This window comes from Melanerpes formicivorus, unplaced genomic scaffold, assembly GCF_026170545.1.
Source record: "Melanerpes formicivorus ecotype bairdi unplaced genomic scaffold, bMelFor1.0.p_v2 SCAF_32, whole genome shotgun sequence".
Classification (NCBI taxonomy): domain Eukaryota; kingdom Metazoa; phylum Chordata; class Aves; order Piciformes; family Picidae; genus Melanerpes; species Melanerpes formicivorus.
Window position 1 is genome coordinate 7,057,960 of NW_027142384.1, and position 18,349 is coordinate 7,076,308.

At 43.8% G+C, this 18,349-nt stretch overlaps 1 long non-coding RNA gene across 3 annotated transcripts in view; it reads right to left on the bottom strand.

Annotated features, from left to right (window-relative positions):
- Positions 1-16,414, bottom strand: part of LOC137449740 (uncharacterized) — a 106,449-nt gene extending 90,035 nt beyond the window's left edge. For 2 of the 3 annotated variants that reach the window (XR_010989477.1, XR_010989475.1), the window contains exon 1: positions 16,280-16,414. This is a non-coding gene — a long non-coding RNA (uncharacterized lncRNA). Of the gene's footprint in view, positions 1-6,293; positions 7,653-16,279 lie in introns of those variants that run through there. The other variant, XR_010989476.1, reaches the window with a different exon arrangement.
- Positions 16,415-18,349: the final 1,935 nt, after the last annotated feature.

The window sequence follows — 18,349 nt, forward strand, 5'->3', positions numbered from 1 at the left end:
CTTACTCAGTCTGTTTATACAACTGGATGAAAACCATGGCAAACCTGAGAGCACCATTTAGTTGTTCAGCATCTTTTCCACAGAAGACAAATTCTGTAACTTGTGGTCACCGCTATTTTTTTTCCTGCCTTGCACAGTAAGAGTTAGGAATTTGAAGGGAGGAAGTGATAAACCCATGATAAAAAAATTCCAGTGAACTTTCAGCATTATCCTAACCAAAAAAGAATTTCCTCCTTAGTCATCCACAGGCAGGGTAAGGCAGCTCCCCCATGAATTCTAGAAGATCAGGAGAAAAAATGCTTATCTGGGAGATTACTTCTCTTTCTAGTATCCCAGTATTTAATTTTTAAGTGGGGCAAAGGTCAAATAAAAACCACCTGATGATGATGTAAATGCAGCCCTGAATAAAACTGCAGAGGGACCTGAGCAGAAAAAAAGTGTCTCCTTGCAAACAGTTTAATGAAAGCCAAGTGACAGTGCCAGCAGGGAGGGTGATGGCACTCCAGCATATATTTGACACAAGGATGCTGTCAGCCAACAGAAGGACACTTCCAAGCACTGGAGGTGTCTGAGCCAAAAGGCAACAAAAGCCTCCACAGCCTGCAAGGAGCAGGGGCGGAGTGGAGGGCCCAGCATTACTCAGCACACTAGTGAATGTCCCCAGCATTCTCCCTCTTGGCCAGGCAAACTGGGATGTCAAGCCCAGGCTGGAACCAGATCTTTCACCTGAAGGGGAACAGGGGTCCACTTTCTACAGGCATCAAGGATGGGAATAATCTATATAAAAATATACAGTTTTATTGCCCATAAGCAAAGCACACCCTCAGGTCCACTTTTTGCTGCTGGAGCCTTGGGTCTCTAAGTGAATCTCCTAGCTTTGACATTTACAAAAAGGAGACAGGACAAAGATGGTTTCCTGGAAAAGCAGAGCCAGTGAAACCACAAAATCTCCAAAACATTGTCAGGGACAAAACAGGAGGATGGGTGTGAGATTTGCTTCTAGTTCAAAAAAGACACCCTCAGAATAAAAATTGGCCCAAAGCAATTTTGTGTTGCTGAACTGGAGTCCGTGCTGCAGGACCAGGAGATTAGGCAGATGCCCTCCCTTGGTGGCAGGCTTCTCCTGTGGCAGCCATTCTTGCCTGTCAGTTTTTGTCTGCTGCCTGAAATCAACAACCAGACCATCATTTGGAGATGATTAAAACCTTAATTATAAACTCCTCAGATCATGTCTCACTCACTGCTTTGGGATGGTGCAAATCCTGCTGCCTTTACCAACAGCCCCCTCCAAGGGCCTCTCACAGCCCTGGGATGCCAGCCAGCTTTGGAAGCTTTACATTTTCATGGCATGAGACAAATTTCACTACAAGTTCCTCAATATTAATCCACATAATGCTGCTCAGCAGATGAGAGCCCAAGAAAACAGCCCATCGACACCTTTGGCTCTGCACAGCCCCTCAAAGCAATGCAAAGGATTCAGGAGCTGAACAGATAGTCCTACTTTGCTGGCATCAGCAATGACATGTCTTTTGATACAGTTCACTGTTTCTTTACAACCTGAAGCAGCACAGCAAGTCAACACATAAAGTTAAGTGTTTACTCTGCCTGCTTAATCAGCATCTGCAGATGCTGGCACTCATGGAAAAAGCAAAGATTACACGTTAAGATCATTATTCTGAAAGTAATGTCTGTGATGCTGTAGTCAATATAAAGCACCAAGAAACACCTCAAAGTGAAAAAATAGAGCATCATTCAACAATTAGTGGTATTATTCCAGAACTTTAAAAATATAGGAATATTTGCTTATAGAAACAGAGTAAGTAGAAATACAAAAGCACAAAGTTTGGGCACAAATGGCACATGCCAAGAGAAAGGCAGACCCTAAGGATCAAGAATGCACACTGCAAAATGTGGTGGATGGTTTTAGTGTACTCTAAGGACTGAGATCCACAATTAAGTTGCTTTGCTTGAGTTTGCTGTCAGCACTGCCCAGTGAGCAAAAGCCAGTGTCCTCCAAATCACGGTCCTGGGGTCAGCAGCAGCAGGATGGGCTCAGGTACATAAAAGCATCTCTTGCCCTGGGCATGCTATACTCCAAACCCTCCCCCAGACAGGATAGGAAAGAAAGATTGAAGCAATAATTCAGCATCAGCAGTTCCAGAAAGTGAATGCAAAGATTCAGCTGCAAATAATTGGAAAGTGGCAAATGGACTTTTGGCAGCCAAGATAAGAATCTTTACAAGCACTTGCATATACTGCCCCCAACCCTTGCACATATAGCATGCTGAGGAGGCAAGGTAGGTTGCCCACAAACCAAAAGCTGAAACTAGTTTCAGCCCCAATTCCAGAGAATTGCAAGTAATTATAGAAGCAGGAAACCATCAAGCAAGAGACAGCATCTGTAGATTAAATGCTCTTCCTTTGCAAGGCTTCAATACATTCAACTCACAAAACCATTAAGAAAGTAAGACTCCCTCAAAAAAAGCTTCATTGTCAAATTTATTTTGTAGCTTTGAGTTTTTTGTTTTTTCCATTAAACTAATACATACCTGCAATTCCTTTATTTCCTGCCAGCTGGGGAGAGATTTGAAAACTTCTGCAAACCTGCAATTTCAGTACTTGTCTGTGCTGGGCACTAAAAAAATTCCTCTTGGGTGAGAGTGAGAGGGGTTAGTCATGACGAGAACATCCCTGCAATGTGCCAAGGTTGCTTTTCACTGTCATCCAACCATTGTTAATACTGACTTAGCCCGTGATTTCTATAATCAGTTATGTGCTTTTGAAACACACACCCAAAACAATTACCCTTACAAGCAGCCAAACTGAACCTTTTTGCATTTCTTTTCAATTAATAACATGCATCTCCCCACAGCCCTATCCACTAAAGAACACTGTGACCCAATGCTCTGCACCATGACTTGCTATTTTATCATCAAACATTTTAAGAGCTGATGGAGTTCATCTTTTAACTAGCACCCAGGGATGCACCTGGCAGCTCCCCAGCCTGGATGTTCATTCTGATTGAGGGAAAAGCCCTTAAATTACCCTCCCTTTGAAGCTGCCCCATGTCTGTGTAGGATGAGACCTAGCTCTCAACAAAACCTGAGATGATTTTTCTTTCCTGTAAAAGGCAGCTGTAAATTTTCCAACCAAAACATTGCTCTTTGCCAAGCTCTAACTTTCAAGCCACCCCCAAGTACTGGCAGACTCTTGGGTGTCTGAAAGCCCTCGTGCAACTCCCTTTGCAGCACATGAGATTTGGGTACATCTACCACAGATTTTCTTCTTGCTTGGTGCCAGGAGAGATTCACGTTAATGCAGAGGGCAAGCACCATCGGGGCTGCTCTAGGTTACCCAGGTAACGGACAGGTTTTGTTCAGTCTCCAAACTGAAGGCATCTCCAGAAGCACCGAAGCAACTGCACCAGAACAGAGCATCTGACATCCCATTTTCTGGGATGACCTTGAACACTACTTAGAACTCCACAGTTGTAGCAAATACCTCTTCCCATACTCAAGGTCCCAGAAGAAAGCTGTGTAGAAGCAGCAATTACACCTCTTCTGGCTCTCTAAACAAGAGGAAGCCCAAGCAACTCCGTCTCATCAACTGATAGAGAAGGTTTTCCTAAGAGAATGAGCAAGAACAACCTGGAGGAAACCAATAAACACATTTTGCACACAGGCTCCAAGTCTTCCCGAGATGTTCAGGGTTCTAATTAGGTTTTTCTTTGCCTGCAAGAAGGAAAGCCCAAGTTCCTAGTTACATACAAAAGATAAAGCTCTTTGCACCACAATGCACTGCTGACAAAGGCCCTTTTCACATCTTACAGGAACAAGCGGAGATCTGATTTGCAATGTCTTTATCAAACAACTGGCCACCAAAAAAAAAAAAAGAAAAGTACTTTAGGTATCAATGGTGTTTGCTTTAATTGTAGATAAAAAGCTCTGGCTGCCAATTTTCCTTCTCTGTTAGGTGCTTTATAAACTGTTAGGAGCTAGTTAATAAAACACCAGAAATTTCAGTGATGGGAAAAACTGTGTTCCATATTCCTGAGAGAGAAAAATGAGCTGAACAACCTTCCTGATCAACCCACACAGTGAGGCCTGCCCACTCATGAAAGTTAATCCAGGTTAAGAAAAGAAAACTTTTATTTCTGAATGGGCTGAAACCCAAGCCAAAGAACACAGCCAGATCCGGGATTTTCAGTCATAGCTTAATTTGGTGCACGGGAGGAGGACGCCCTGAGAAAAGCCTTCACCAGGGCTGCTCTATGGTGGTATCCACTAGTCTGCCCATCCAGGGCAAGATCCTGCACAGACCAGCCATACCTTCCCTCTAGGTCCACCAGCAGGGATGGGAGGACACTGATGCCAGGATGCCCAAGCTGTTGGAAAACCCAGCCAGGGGCATCTTAGTGGGTGATTCTAGCTCTGCTGCCCCACATGCAGTGACATACCAAACCTGAGCTGCAAACCAGCAACTTGCAGCAGATCTAAACAAGTGGAATTTGGCCTGGTGAGCCCAGGTTAATCTCAGCAACATTTATTTTAGTTTACTAAATTGTTTCTGTGGATTGAAGGACAAAAAACTAGGGGAGAAAAGAAAACCTAAATACCACTATACATAATGTTATCACCTTTCACATATGAACTCAAGCAAACTAATAAAATTATTTGGTGAGCTCACCAGAGATACAGATGGAGTCACTGAAGGGAGTCAGCTGCAGGATACAGATTTCCTAACTGCCCTTTTTCTTTCTCTTGGCCATCAGAGAAAGCCTTCAGGCACACAGAAGAGACATCATGCAGAAGACAGACAATCACTTTTCAGTGCATTATCTATGTCATTTGAGTTGGACTGCAGCATGCTGAGTTAGCAAAGCAGGAGCACAATACAGCATGGGTAAGTCAAATGCTGAATGTCCTGGTCACAAGAGATGCCCTTTGCAAACAGAGCACAAATAACATGCCAGCAATGCCAGGGGTCCCCATTCTCCCTGAGGGTGGGCTCTTGCAGATGCTGTTGGACTAAGCATCTAAGCAATCCTGCTGGAGAAGGTCCTTCTTGGCACATGATGACGCTGCATAAGAGGTGACACTGACCATCCGCACTAAACTGGCACAATACCCTTTGCTTACCTCCCATGGGAAAATCCCCATGGTTAATTCTAGCCTTTCTTACAGGCACAGAAAGCACTTGATTTTCCTGTTAGTTAAAGAAAAGAACCTTTTTCTCCTCAATCTTTGTCTACCATCTCCATTTGGCCTACAGGTCACAGACAAATTCAAGAGCAAGGCAACCAATTGTTTCCCACCACACAGGCTCTACCCTCCCCCCTACTTCCTTCCTTTAATCTGATGCAAAATCATGCTTACAAAGCAAGATCAATCTTTTAATTACTCACAAATGCTTAGGGGAACGCAGAATAAGTGTACAGCAAAGCATTTTCTCTTCAGCACCTCCTCTTTGTACAGTGAAAACAAGAAAGTTAGATTCAAAGAGCCAACTTTTTCTCCACCCTGCAGAAGAAGCGATCTGCTCACTAGCACACATGAGCAGATCCAACCCAAACCTGCACACTGACAAAAGGGATGATTTTGGCAGCAAACACATACCCACAGAGACCAACACAATGATACAGCATTAGAGAAAACAGAAAAACACCTGTCACCTTCACAAAAACATCCCACTCTTTGACTAGAAGCTGCAAATTTGGTTGCTGTCACTACAACTACTGAGTTATCCAGGTCTATATTGAACAGGGATAGTTTTCATTTTAAAATTTAAAGTCGTCTTCTTTTTCATATGACAAATCATCCTCAGAATCCTATTCTTCAGTAGAAATGACATTAAGAAGAGGAAAAATGGATTAAAGACTCATGTCATCTCCTCTGAAACCAGATGATGAAGCCAAGCAAGCCGATCTACACACTGCCGGTGCCAGCTTTGGGTTACAAACACAGTGGGTAGCTGCCCCAGAGTCCAGGAGAATCTAGAGGGAGAAATAAGGAGCAGGAGATATGCACACTTCCACCATCCTACTCAGATGTGAAGTTTACATTAGGCATGAAAACCCTTCAGAAGATGACCCCACCACTCCACACAAACCTGTATGCAAAACTACATCTGTGTCCTAACAACAAAAAAACCACCTTCGGACCATGGCACCAAGAACTTGGGAAGGTCTTACCTTTAGCAGAAGCTAATAAGGAAAAATGATGGCTATCCTGCAAGGAAACAAAATTATTCATTAGCCAGCAACTGGCTAATGAATGGGAAAACCAGCTACATACCTGCTGGACATGAGTGATGCTGCACTGGCAAAACACTTAGAGAAGAAAAAAATATCATTCTGCTGGGCAAAGTAATGACTCCATCTTGAGAAAATCAAGGGGAGGTATTCCAGTAAGTGACCCATTTGCTGTAATCCTCAGGACAGAGAGGCTGGCTTCCTTCCCAAATGATACAAGATGACCCAGGAAAAAAACAGGGTAAAAAGACAGTAGGAATTTCCAGAAGCTTTCATCCATGGCCAGTGCTCTCCAGAAGGTTTTGGGGGTCCATATATCCCATGGTCCTAAAACTCTTCACAAGGTATTGAAAGGACCACGCTGCTGGGCTCCTCCAAACATTGCTCCAACAGGTGGGAAGTCTGGAGCTGGAACCTTCAGAGGAAAAGGGACAGGCTGTTATATGACAGCTCTTGCCACGTTGGACAAGGCGTATTCCCACGCAAACTTGTATCTTTTGATTTCATTATGCACAGTATAAAGATTTTGGTATGCTGGGGTTTGTGTTTGATTATGTGTGATTTATTTAAATGAATGTCACACAGCATAGGCACACCATGAAGCCACCACCTCCACATGCCTCACAGGTGCCAGGTGATGTGAGACAAAGAAGACAACAAGCCACTAACCAATAGACCCTTCCAAAGCCACCTTTTTTTTGGTCAGAAGAAAGAAGACAGTTTTCTTCACCCACCCCCCCCCTTTTTTTTTTTCCATTCCTTCTAAACCTAATGAGGTCTGCTCTCCATCAGAGAAGAGGAGACTGGAAAGAGCTGCAAGGTGGCAGGTCAGCAGGACCACCCACCTTCCTGATTTCAGAGGAAAATGTCCATCCATCAGCAGCAGCATCACACCAAGAGGAGCATCACAGGGTCAGGAGTCTGCGCTGAGCTCTGGCCCAATCAATCAGCAGAATCCTGCCCCTGACATCTCAGAAACATGCAGCTCTTGAGTATAACAACCCTCTTTGACCTCCTGCCAGGCAGAACCACTCTTCCCACCTCTACATTCAAAGAAAACAAACACATCCCAGCAAAGTGGCTCAAAATACCCAGGGAATTAGTCACAAAGATTCTCGTATTAGGTACGTATCAAAACAATATAATCTGAGGGTTTTTTGGTCGAGTTGTTTTTCAGGTTTTTGGGAGGGGGTTGTTTGGGTTTTGTGTTTTAATCTTTTTAATCTGGTCTTACTAATTGTGTTGGGAGTAGAGTTGCTAGGATTTTTGTTTGTTATTTTAAGATATGAAAACTGTCGCACAAACCCAGGCAATTGCCAGGCCCGGAAATAATGCCTAGCAAGCACTGAAAGGAAACTCAAATAACTCTTTGCCTGACTTTGCTTTCTAGTTCATCTGTAAAAAAAAAACAAAACACAACAGAGAGCAGCTGAGAGCCAAAAGCTGTTTTAGCTCCAGCAGCACAGGAAGGTGATATCATTGTAGCCAAGCAAAGGAGTAACGAAAGTGCAAGCAAATAGATCAAGTAGCAGAGGGTTAAATAAAAAGTGTGATAATCATTTGTTTTGTTAATTGTGTCAATAAAGTCCTATCTGTTCTCAAACAGCGGAAATGTCATCAGGTATTTCAAAATAAATAAATCAAGTGCATGACTGAGTGTACAAAACCCCAACGTTTTTCTCCAGATGCTCTCTTTAAAGGGTTGATTAGGAGAATCACAGGTTTATTTTAAATAAAAGTCACAGAATCACCGAGGTTGGAAGAGACCCTCAAAGATCCCCCCCAGACTTTGGTCATGCTTAAATCACCAAGCAGGAAACCTACCTGCTTCTTCCCCCCTAGGGAAAACAGAATCAAAAAATTGCCTTCTCTGCAGCCAAGATGCAGCCTTGCCACAATCCAAGCTAAACTGGGTTGTGATGCCACCAACGGGACTGGATGACACTGTGGCTTTGCAATGTGTTTGGGTTGTTAACTACAAAACCCAAATCCAAAGTTACTACGAGGCAACTGAAAGTCAGTAGTCAGGCTTGCAGATGGGGTTGCAGCTGAACTCTCTCAATTCAAGGGGGAAAAAACAAATTCAATTGCCTTTCCCTTGCTTCTCGGGTTTTTTTCCAATTATGGAGAGAATTAGGAAACTAAATATTTGCTAATCTCCTCCTGATTACATGAACTGAAGCTGAGGAAGGTCTGACCCAAACCCCTAGGGTGATGCAAACATTTTAGAAAAGGACTCTAATTCCCCAAAATAACTCCCATCTCAGCAATCACACAGCTAATTTCACCCACTTTGATGATTATCTGACATTCAAAATACCTGTAAAACTTATTTTTCTACATCGAGAACACCTGCCTAAAATCCCTCAGCTAACAGTTTTCTCTATTAATCAGTTACCTGTAAAATATGAGCAAGCAGACAGAGATAAATCTCCTGTCACCAGAGAATTTAGACTTCCTGTAGACCCAGCCCCTTGTCGTGCTGTGCACAGAGCAGCAAGCAGGGCTTTTTGTCCTGGCTCCACCATGAATGTGTCAATATGTACAATGTGTTTACTGGGAGACAAGCCCAATGGTCCTCCCTGTCCAATGAGCAAAAATTTGATTTTCTTGTTTTCTTCCTTTTAATTTCCCTACCACCTTGCATACACTACATCACTCACATCACTCACATCATCTCCCTTCAAGCCCAGATGGATGGCAGTAGACCCAAGAGCTATGGAAGTGCTCACTGACCATCATCTTGTACTCACCATGTTTTTACATAAACATATGGGGGGTTCTAGTCAGGTTGTAAGGGCTGCGACAAATGATAAACCAATGACAGATGATTCAAGTTCATCTTAAGCATCTTTCTTAATGGTACAGAGGATCCTCAGCATCTTCCATGCCTGGATGCAAGTGAAGATACTGTCTCCATGCTTCCCAGTTTGGGATGCGGAAGTTCCAAATCTCATGCCCAGGAGAGATGTCTGAAAAGTCAACTTTCCAGTTCTTTGGATTCCACTCTTAAAATGTGCCAGGTTGTTAAGAATAAGCACTCTGCCTGCTCCTAAGATCCTACCTCTAGCTCACGTCACTCCAGGCTCTGAGGAGCCTTCTACTTCTCCCTTCCCTGAAGATGGCCTGTGAGTATTGCCTAACACAAACAGTTTAGGTCTTGCTCTAAATAACTTACTGAAGGTTATGCAGTAGGTTGGCAGCAAAGCCCTGAAGAATATCCACACTTTTCAAGCCATGGGATAGCACTTGAGAAACATGCTTATCCTCCCTATCCCTTGATGAGGAATACCTCCCTTTACTCATACACTGCAAGGACTCAATTACCCACATGAAGAAGCACAACGTGCTGAGCATGCGTGCAGCTACAAGCAAAGAAGGCATCTGCCTCGACATAGCAGAATTTGGACGCCAAGACTGCTCTCCAAGAGCAGCAAGAACAAGTCAACATGAGTTGAAGCAAAACAGCAGCAAGTAAAGAATGCCCTGCTTCAGAGCCCCCAAATGATTAATAACCACATGGAAAAAAAAAAAATACTCATTGCTAATTAGTTAAGAAATATGGGAGGAAAGAGAGAAGAGTAAGGAGTTCCACCTGTTAAATTTCAACCTTAAAAGAGTCCCCAGTGCAATGGCCTATTTAAAAAAAAACAAAGGGTGTTTTCTGTGACTATGCTTTTTGTTTTAAGGAAAGAGCTGGTTTTCCACTTCATTAGGTTCATTACACTTCAGCCATGTGAGTTAAGTGCAGTAAGGGACCTGTTAAACACTATGATCCAACACCAAAATCCCCTACTAAACACAAGGTGAACTTCCCAAAACGGTTTTGTTTCATCCCCATGCAGAAGAACGTTTCCAGGTGCAGAAAACTGCTTAAAGTGAATGCCATCCAGCAAAAGAAGGGAAAAAAGAAACAAAACCAACCAAAAAAAACTTTTCTATTTTTGTCTCCATTCTCTAGCTCATTTTAAGCAAACAGTGTGTTTGCTGCAAGGCAGCACTTCACTATACTGGGTGTCCCAGATACCACAGGGAAATGGTTTTCTGGTTTAGTGAGCCAAAGCAGGCTCAGCACCAGCACTGGTGGAAGGAAGAGAACAGAATCAAGCCCAGCGTGCCCCCTGCAATAACATCCACCTGGAAAATCAGTTCAAGCCACCTTTCAAACCTTACCTTGCCTATTACCTCCTTGTTCTTAGGTAGCATTTTAAAACTGAACCTGGCATAGCAGTAAGTAGCAAAATCAGGGGGTTTCAGGTCAGCAGGATTTGTGGGTTTTATCAATGAGGAAATACAAATTTGTTTACTTTATGGAGTCCTGAAAGGACACAGTAAAAGTCTCTTTGACCATGTGCCTATATCATTTACACCTTTATAACAGAGAAATAAACAAAACTGTAAAAATCATTTCTCATCCCCACCCCCAAAAAAAGAAAGTAAAGGCTGCTGCTCCTTTTCTTTCTGAGCAACCCTATGTTCTTGGAGAAACCTGACTGCTTTTGAGGGCTTCAAAAATTTGGCCATTCCCAAGCAACCTCTAAAGCAACAGTTTTTATTCCTAGCTCAGAAAAAAACAGCTATGGGCAGGACATGATTAACAAGGGGAGGGCACTTCACGGATGCTCCACCAGCCTGTGACCAGGTGACCCAGTTAGCAGTGCAAATAAGGAGGAGACCACTACAGTTTGCTCATTGACTTGCAAGAGTTGATAAACCTGCATCAGTCTGAGATACCACCTGTAACACAACCGTTTGTATTACAGAGTAGTTTAGGAAAACCAGATGGAGGCAAGAACACTTAGCATGTCCCACCCTACTGTTTTTCATCCTAAAATTCAACTCTTTCCTGAAAACTCCAACCAAAAGATATTTGAAGGAGTAAGTGTTTCCAAGAACTACTGATTCTTGTAGTAGTACCATAAAGCAGTGCACTTTTAACATGTCAACTTAGCCGCTCCATTGAAGATACCATCACGAAAATTCTTCCCCCTCACATCCACCCAAGGCTCTTCACCTACTCTTGGTATGGATCTGCCAACCAACCTGAACCAATACTCAAGAGCCTAAAGAGTTGTACTTTTACAGCTCAATTTCTCATACAAAGTGCAGGTCATGACTATCCTATCTCATCTTCACAAAATTATTCCAAAGAAGTATCACAAGCAGGGATGCTATTACTTAAAACTGCTGAGATCCTTTACAATGAAGCCTGTTCTAAGTCTTTTTATTCTGAAGACAAAAAGCAACATTTTAAACAAATTGTCCACAATCTTGTATTTTAAGCAGCTATGCCACCTTGGACCATTTCCAAAGTAAGATTTAATAGCCCTGTGCTCCATTTGCACTAGCTGAAGTAGCTATACTAAGAGAAAAATACCAAAATGCTCCCTAATGAGTGAGGGGAGACACTCTCCTAATAAATAGAAGACTGTTGCATTGAAAATAAAAAACTAAATAAATTAAAAACCCTAAGAAATTAACTGGAAGGTAAGCATGAACTAGCCCTGCACTCTCCCTCCGGCTGCCCATTCTCACCATACAGCAGCACAAGGTACTGCAGGATAGGATACCCTTGGCCCATCTCAGTTCCCAAACACTGCAGTATGGGATGCACATGAGGCAATAAAATCAGACTTGCAGATCCAGGGCATAGGGATGTAAAGAAGGGGCAGGACTTCTCTCCCAGAACTGTGGATTCTGGCTTCAAAGCCAGTTTTACTGAAAAGCTGGCCCCCAGGCTAAGTTTGCAGAGATAAGCTGTGCCACTTCAAGTGCAAGAGGAAATGGATCTCAGTTTTGCTTGTTTTCTTGCTTTTTAAAATAGACTCTCATTTAAATCAATAATCTTTACTTACCAACTTCAACTACCAAAACAGGACTCAATATCTGTGCATCAAAATGAAAAGCAGGCTCCCACACCTGGGTAGAAGAACAGCCCTTCCTGACAGTTCTCTTAAGCGAAATACATCAATCAGCCTACGGAGGACCATCACTACCCCAACAAGGTACCAGGCCATGCTGCAAGAGCAATTGCAGACCTTTCAGCTCTCTCTTCAGCAGATGTCAACGTTCACACTTATTGCAGGCTCTCCTGCCCTTATGCAATGCCTAGGAAAGAGGCAGAGATGGAGTCCACCAGCTTACTAGAAGCAAAGCCATGCCAGTCCAAGTTGCATCCACCCAATCTCTGCTTCATATGGGCCTTGAGAGATGCAGGAGGACACAAAAGTGGTTGCAGTTTGCACAGTGCTGTGAGATGAAGGCAGTGGAAAAAGCCATGTGAGGCCTTTTACATTCAGTTTTAGGAGGAGCACACAGGACAATCAGCATGTGCCTTTTCAATACCCCTCAGCAAAACCACCAGGAAGAGCAGCGCTTATCACAGGAAGAGTAGGAACAAAGATGGCAATGCATTGTGGTATGTGAGTCCTTCTCTTTTTCCAGGACACTGGGGAAGCCATGTCTTAGGACAACCGTGCTTAAAGGCTGGGTCTGTATCTTGACCCAACTCCAACTCGCCACCAATACATCTGGACTTCTCACAGGCTTTCCTCAGTCAAAAGTGTGAAGTGTCTAATCTAAGAGCACAAGGTATTTGATAGACACTCAAAGAGAATGCCTCAGAGTTCTACAAGCAGAATGCACACTTCCCTGACAGCACCCTTGGAGCAAGGCATGGCCCACCCTTCCTTTCAGGACATTTTCTCAAGTATAACTGGGCAAAAGCACCATTTTCCTCACTACAAGACAAACCTCCACATGGCTTTGCTGGTACAGATCTGTGAGATTCTGGCAACAGCCTGGGTCAAAGGACATACTAGGAGCCATGAGCCCTCTGCTGCTAATCTTGCTGCTGGAACAGGGTTCAGCTCTACCCTATGGAGCATGTCTCCCATGACCTACACTGCTACAAAAATGTTAAGTGATAGGTGTAAAATCATCAAGTTTATGTTTTCATTGGTAACTCTTCAACAACTGAACCAGGAGATGGCCACAGTATATACAGACTACCTGGTCACTAACACCCAGGGATAATATAGCAGTGGCTCTTCTCCTCTGAAAAGGAATCAGAGGATTCTATGTTTGCAGAGTTTTTATGAAGTGTTACCAATACTTCCATTTCTGAGATCCATAGCTATAGCAGAAATATCTTCAGGACAAGAGGACAAGGCTGCCTAGGTCTGCACACCCAATAGCTGTACTTGAATGTCACACTGTCTCTTAAAAATGCAGAGGAAAGGTAGCTAGGAACCCAGAGTCCTCCACAACCTCTGAAAAGACCTGAGAGGCTCCCCAGTTGCTGCAAGAATGCAGGAGGCAACAACCAGCCACAACAAAGACCTAAACGGGAGATTAAAGACAATGAAGGAATTTAGCCACACAGAAAAGCCATTTTTGCATGAACACTGCTAGACAAGAGCCCTCCCAACAAGCTGACTTCTCTTCCAAAAGAAACAAAAAGGGACTTGTATCTGGTAGGGATACAACCACTCTGGAGTTTCATGTATACCTAACAAAGCATGTAGTAAGGACACACAAACCATGCGGTGATTATGGTCACATCCACTGGAGAGGGGAAGCTCCAGATCAGCCTGATGGGAATCTGATTAGTACCTTTTTTGTGGGTTTGTTCTTTTTAATTCTTTTAATGTCTTGCAAAACAGACATTTGGTATTTGCCCACTCACTGGAAACTGGTGTTCACCGAGGTTTCCAGCCCAATGTTCACACCCAAGTGGACACATTTATACCATCAGTAAGGAACTATTAACTCTCCCACCAGCCCACATGTAGCCCCAGGGACCTGCAAGAGATCTCACAAGTATGAGATGGAGTTGCTCCTCCATGTCCAGAGCTGCTTCACTACATCCCAACATGCAGCCTGGTGCCAGGCTCCTTCGCGAGGCATCACTGTGGAATTCCCAGGGAACTGGGAAACTTCACTGTAATTAGCTTCTTGCCTTGGCCAGAATGAACGACAGCTTCCCATGTCCAGCTTGGTCACCATGAACCATCCCACTTTCCCAGAGCAGGGCTTAGTCTGAAATTTGCAGTCACTTTTAGCTATCTTTTATTTGTGATACTGGATCTACAGTAATAGTTAGCAGCTTACAATAAAAGGGGAAAAAAATAAAAATCACTAAGCCAGCTACAAAAAAAATCCTCCTGTTCATGATATTTTTAGTTCTTTACCTAAGACCTATTCTTTAAGCATTCAGGATCTAAGCTGTCACCACAAAGGCTAGAAACATGCTTTATAGTCAAAACAAATGCTGAAATTCTCACAAGACTACATCACTCCAGAAGCAAAGGAGTTGTGCTAAAATCAGTGGCTAATAGAGATTAATTAGATGCCATTAAAAAACCAAGGAACTGAAGATACTACCCCATTACTTTTCAAAGATAAAATCAACCAATTCCAAGCATGCCCTTTGTAGATGAAGTTTGCTTTCATCAACCACATCCTCCTGAAATCTCTCTATGATGCTGAATTTGCATTTCTCCCTGTTAAGCTACTATTTCAACTCCAAGAAAATAGACATGTGCTAGTCACTGTAGCTGGAATAGTGAGTTGGTCCTCTGAAGGCACTGGAGAGACAAAGACGCAGCAAAAGACTCCAGTGCTGGTGAAGTTTGATCACTACGGCATTGGACCAATGCATCTGCAAACATCGAACATCAGCCTCACAAACATCAAATTGATTTGCTGGTCCAGTGAGGTCAAAAGGGGACATTTCTGAGGCCACTGCTTCTCTGGACCAGCTCATCCCAGGGAGAAACACACACTGCTCTTGCTGGGCATGTTTTTTACAAGCAAAGCAAAACAGCCCAATGCTAGTAGAGAACCAGTGAGGGGTATGGGCTAAGAAGGAAAAATCTGTTTTTTAATGCTCTTGGGGTTTGGCTCCTTTTAAAGCTGAATTCTCAGTGCCTGCCTCCTCCTCTTGAGAGCCGGACAGAAGCCCAGTGGAAATGACTTTCCCTGCACACTGTCACACTTGGCTTGAGGTCCATGCATCCCTGCAGAGGCCAGAAGAAACCCCACGTGCTCAGGGGCTGGCACAGAGCTCTGCAAAGGCAACTGAGGTGAAGATTTCAAAATGTTCCTGGGAATAGCAGCACAGAGAAATTCTGGCAGATCAGACCCTGTCCTCTTGTTACTTTTTTTAAAGTTCCTACTTATTAAGGGCACATGTTCAATATTCCATAAATAATAACAAAAAAGTGTTTGACGTTAAACCAAAGCCCATGGAATAATTTGACTCATTTCAGCTGGCAAATCCAAACAAATGCTGGCCCTGCAAAGTCAATGAGCATGAGCTCTGGACCTGCTTGAGGTGAAAGAAAATATTATTATTATTATTATTAGGAAAGATTTCATAATAACATTGGATCAGGCTTCATCCAAATACAGATGTTATACTGATTTAACTAAATGCAACATGAAAAAGTTACTTATTGCATCATACAGTTACATTAAGAAGTTCCAGCCCAGGACTCATCTTTTCTGCTGATATTCAAGACTAAATCTCTTTTCTGCTGACACAAAAATTCCCATCAAGGACTGGGGTCCACCTCTATCTGCCAGGTTTCTGGAAGGATGTTTTACTCATTGTCTTGTACTGGCAGAGCACTCTCTATCATGTACCACAGCTTTAATCCTCCTCCTCAAAACCAAGGCACTCCTACCAAGCCTCCAATGTCATCATCACTCTGCCTTCACCTACATAGCCTCTACCCTTTATGAAGATTATTGCAGTCACATCAAGAGGAAGAAAAGAACCCCAAAACAAAGATGCAAACATGCCGAGCTCCTGTGCAACCTTGTTTGCAAATTAAATACATAGCCTACCAGCAGCAGAGAGCTGCAGGAAATCAGCTCCTGATTCCCAGAGATGTGTTCCACCAACCTTAACACTAGGCACAAATAGTGCAGCAGTCCGGCTCCAGCTCAGCTGGGCAGATGGACCTCCCCGGGTTGGCATCCCCATCACCCTGATGCCTGAACGTGCACACAAAGCCAACTCACCTTCCTGCAACCCAAAGAGCCTTCCACATTTTTATTCCAAGACCAATGATGCATTGCACCTCTTCTCACTCATTTATCACTACTAGTATTTCAGTCACTCCAGGCTCTTAAATGCTTAATGGCCAGGTTTTTCTGAAGAGCTTGCATGGTGCAACTAAAACAAGAGAAAAATAAGGAAAAATAGGATTATGTTATTACTACATTACCATCTGAAGGCATCAAAGGAATTCCTAGCCACATACCACTTGCTGAATGTGAATGCAGTTAAATACTCTATTTACATACAAGGCCTGCTCCTGAGTCTCAGAACATCCAGTCCAAAAGGCTGAGCTGACCATCCACTGCACCCCTGCCCAAGCTCAGCTAAAACCTCCACACAGAGGGAGAAAACCCCACCAGCATGTCTGCCAAACCCACATGCAACGTCAGGGATGTCTCTTACCTACCGTGCAAATACACCAAAAGCAGATCCATCTATCACTGCCAGCCTGAAGCACCCAGATCTGTGCCTGACACAAACCTAGAAAGATTGGAACAGGCGATCCTTGAGCTCTCTTTCAGCCTGATATTCTATGATTGAAATAGTCCCACTTCAGCTTCTCCACTAATTCAATGGAGTCTGGATTTCTTTCTCATGGTCATGATCTGCTTCAGGGACAGGGTAGGGAAACAGAAGATGTGTTTTCACATAGATGCCTATCCTTTATCACAAAAAATGGAGGGGGACTACTGCAGGTGAAGCAATGTTAGCATCAACCTTTAAGTCTTCAGGGCTATTTGACTGAAATACCTGAAATAACCACCTTCTGAAGACTGTTCAACAAGACAACCCTTTTTGCCATTCTCCTTCCTAGGCTGAACTCATTTCTAAGTCAGTGGCCTTCCCAGAACGTTTTCCCCATTTACTTAAGATAGCAAATGCAAAGCTGATAGACACAGCACACAATCAGACTGCAGGATGTTATTTGGTGAAAGAAGCTTCCAAGGTTAAAGAAGGAAGGACAAGACACTTAAACACATCAAAAATATCACAATGAGCATCATGATTCAGGGCTAACAGCAACTTCTTTTTTTATTTCCCAAAGAAGTATTTATGAGATTAAACTTAAATCAGGCTTTTCTACCATAGATGACACCTCCTGCCCTCCTCTGACCTATCAATGCAGCGTATTTGAGAGTCAGGCTATCACATCAGCCACGTTTGCGGCTGATGCAATCCAGCAAACCTAGCACTGTGGCACACCGGGATGCTGCTTATTTGCGAGCTGGGATTAGCGACGTTTGCAGCTGATGCAACCCAGCAAACCTATGGCTGCAGAGCGCTCGGCCGCCAGTGCGTGCTCCTGCGGCCTGCCCGGCGCACGCAGCCCCAGCACTGCCCTGCCACCCCAGAGCTGCTGGGAGGCGGGTGGCAGCTGCGGCGTGATGAAGCAAGGCTATAAAAAGCCGAGGACACAGGCGGGAAAGTGGCTGCTGACCTGTGCCAGCAGCATGTCAGCATCACCTTTCACCTACATCTGACAAGCTGCTTTTCTGATAAAAGATTATCTTGGAAAAACACGGCCCATCGTAGCCGCTTGTTCCAACAGGTCCTGGGGTACGAGTTATGTCCTTGTGAGACACAGCAAGTTAAGGGCTGCAGCGGGGGGACCCCATGCCCAAAGCAATCCCCAGAGCCAGGGGATCAGAGCAAGGTGTCCTAGGAAAAGGTAGCTTGGTGTCATCCCCCGAAGTTCCTGCCAGACCTCAGCCCCTATTCATCCCTCTGCAGCTTCACACACAGGACTCTGTGGCTCCCAGAAAGAGCCACAAGGGAACAGCTCATCAAGAACATCACCACCATATCAAAAAGCTGCATTGGCTTTTCCAGCTTTAGGTCCCCAGCTTTCTTGTGAGGCAGCAAAACACTACAGACTGGTGACCTAAGAGCCAGCAAGAGATCTGGTAGATTGTGGCACTTTAACCCATCCAGCAACTAATAATTCCCTTTCCCTGGTGGGATGGGGAAGAGAATCAGAAGGAAAAAAGAAAAAAAAAAAACAACAAAAAAAAAACCTCATAGATTGAGAT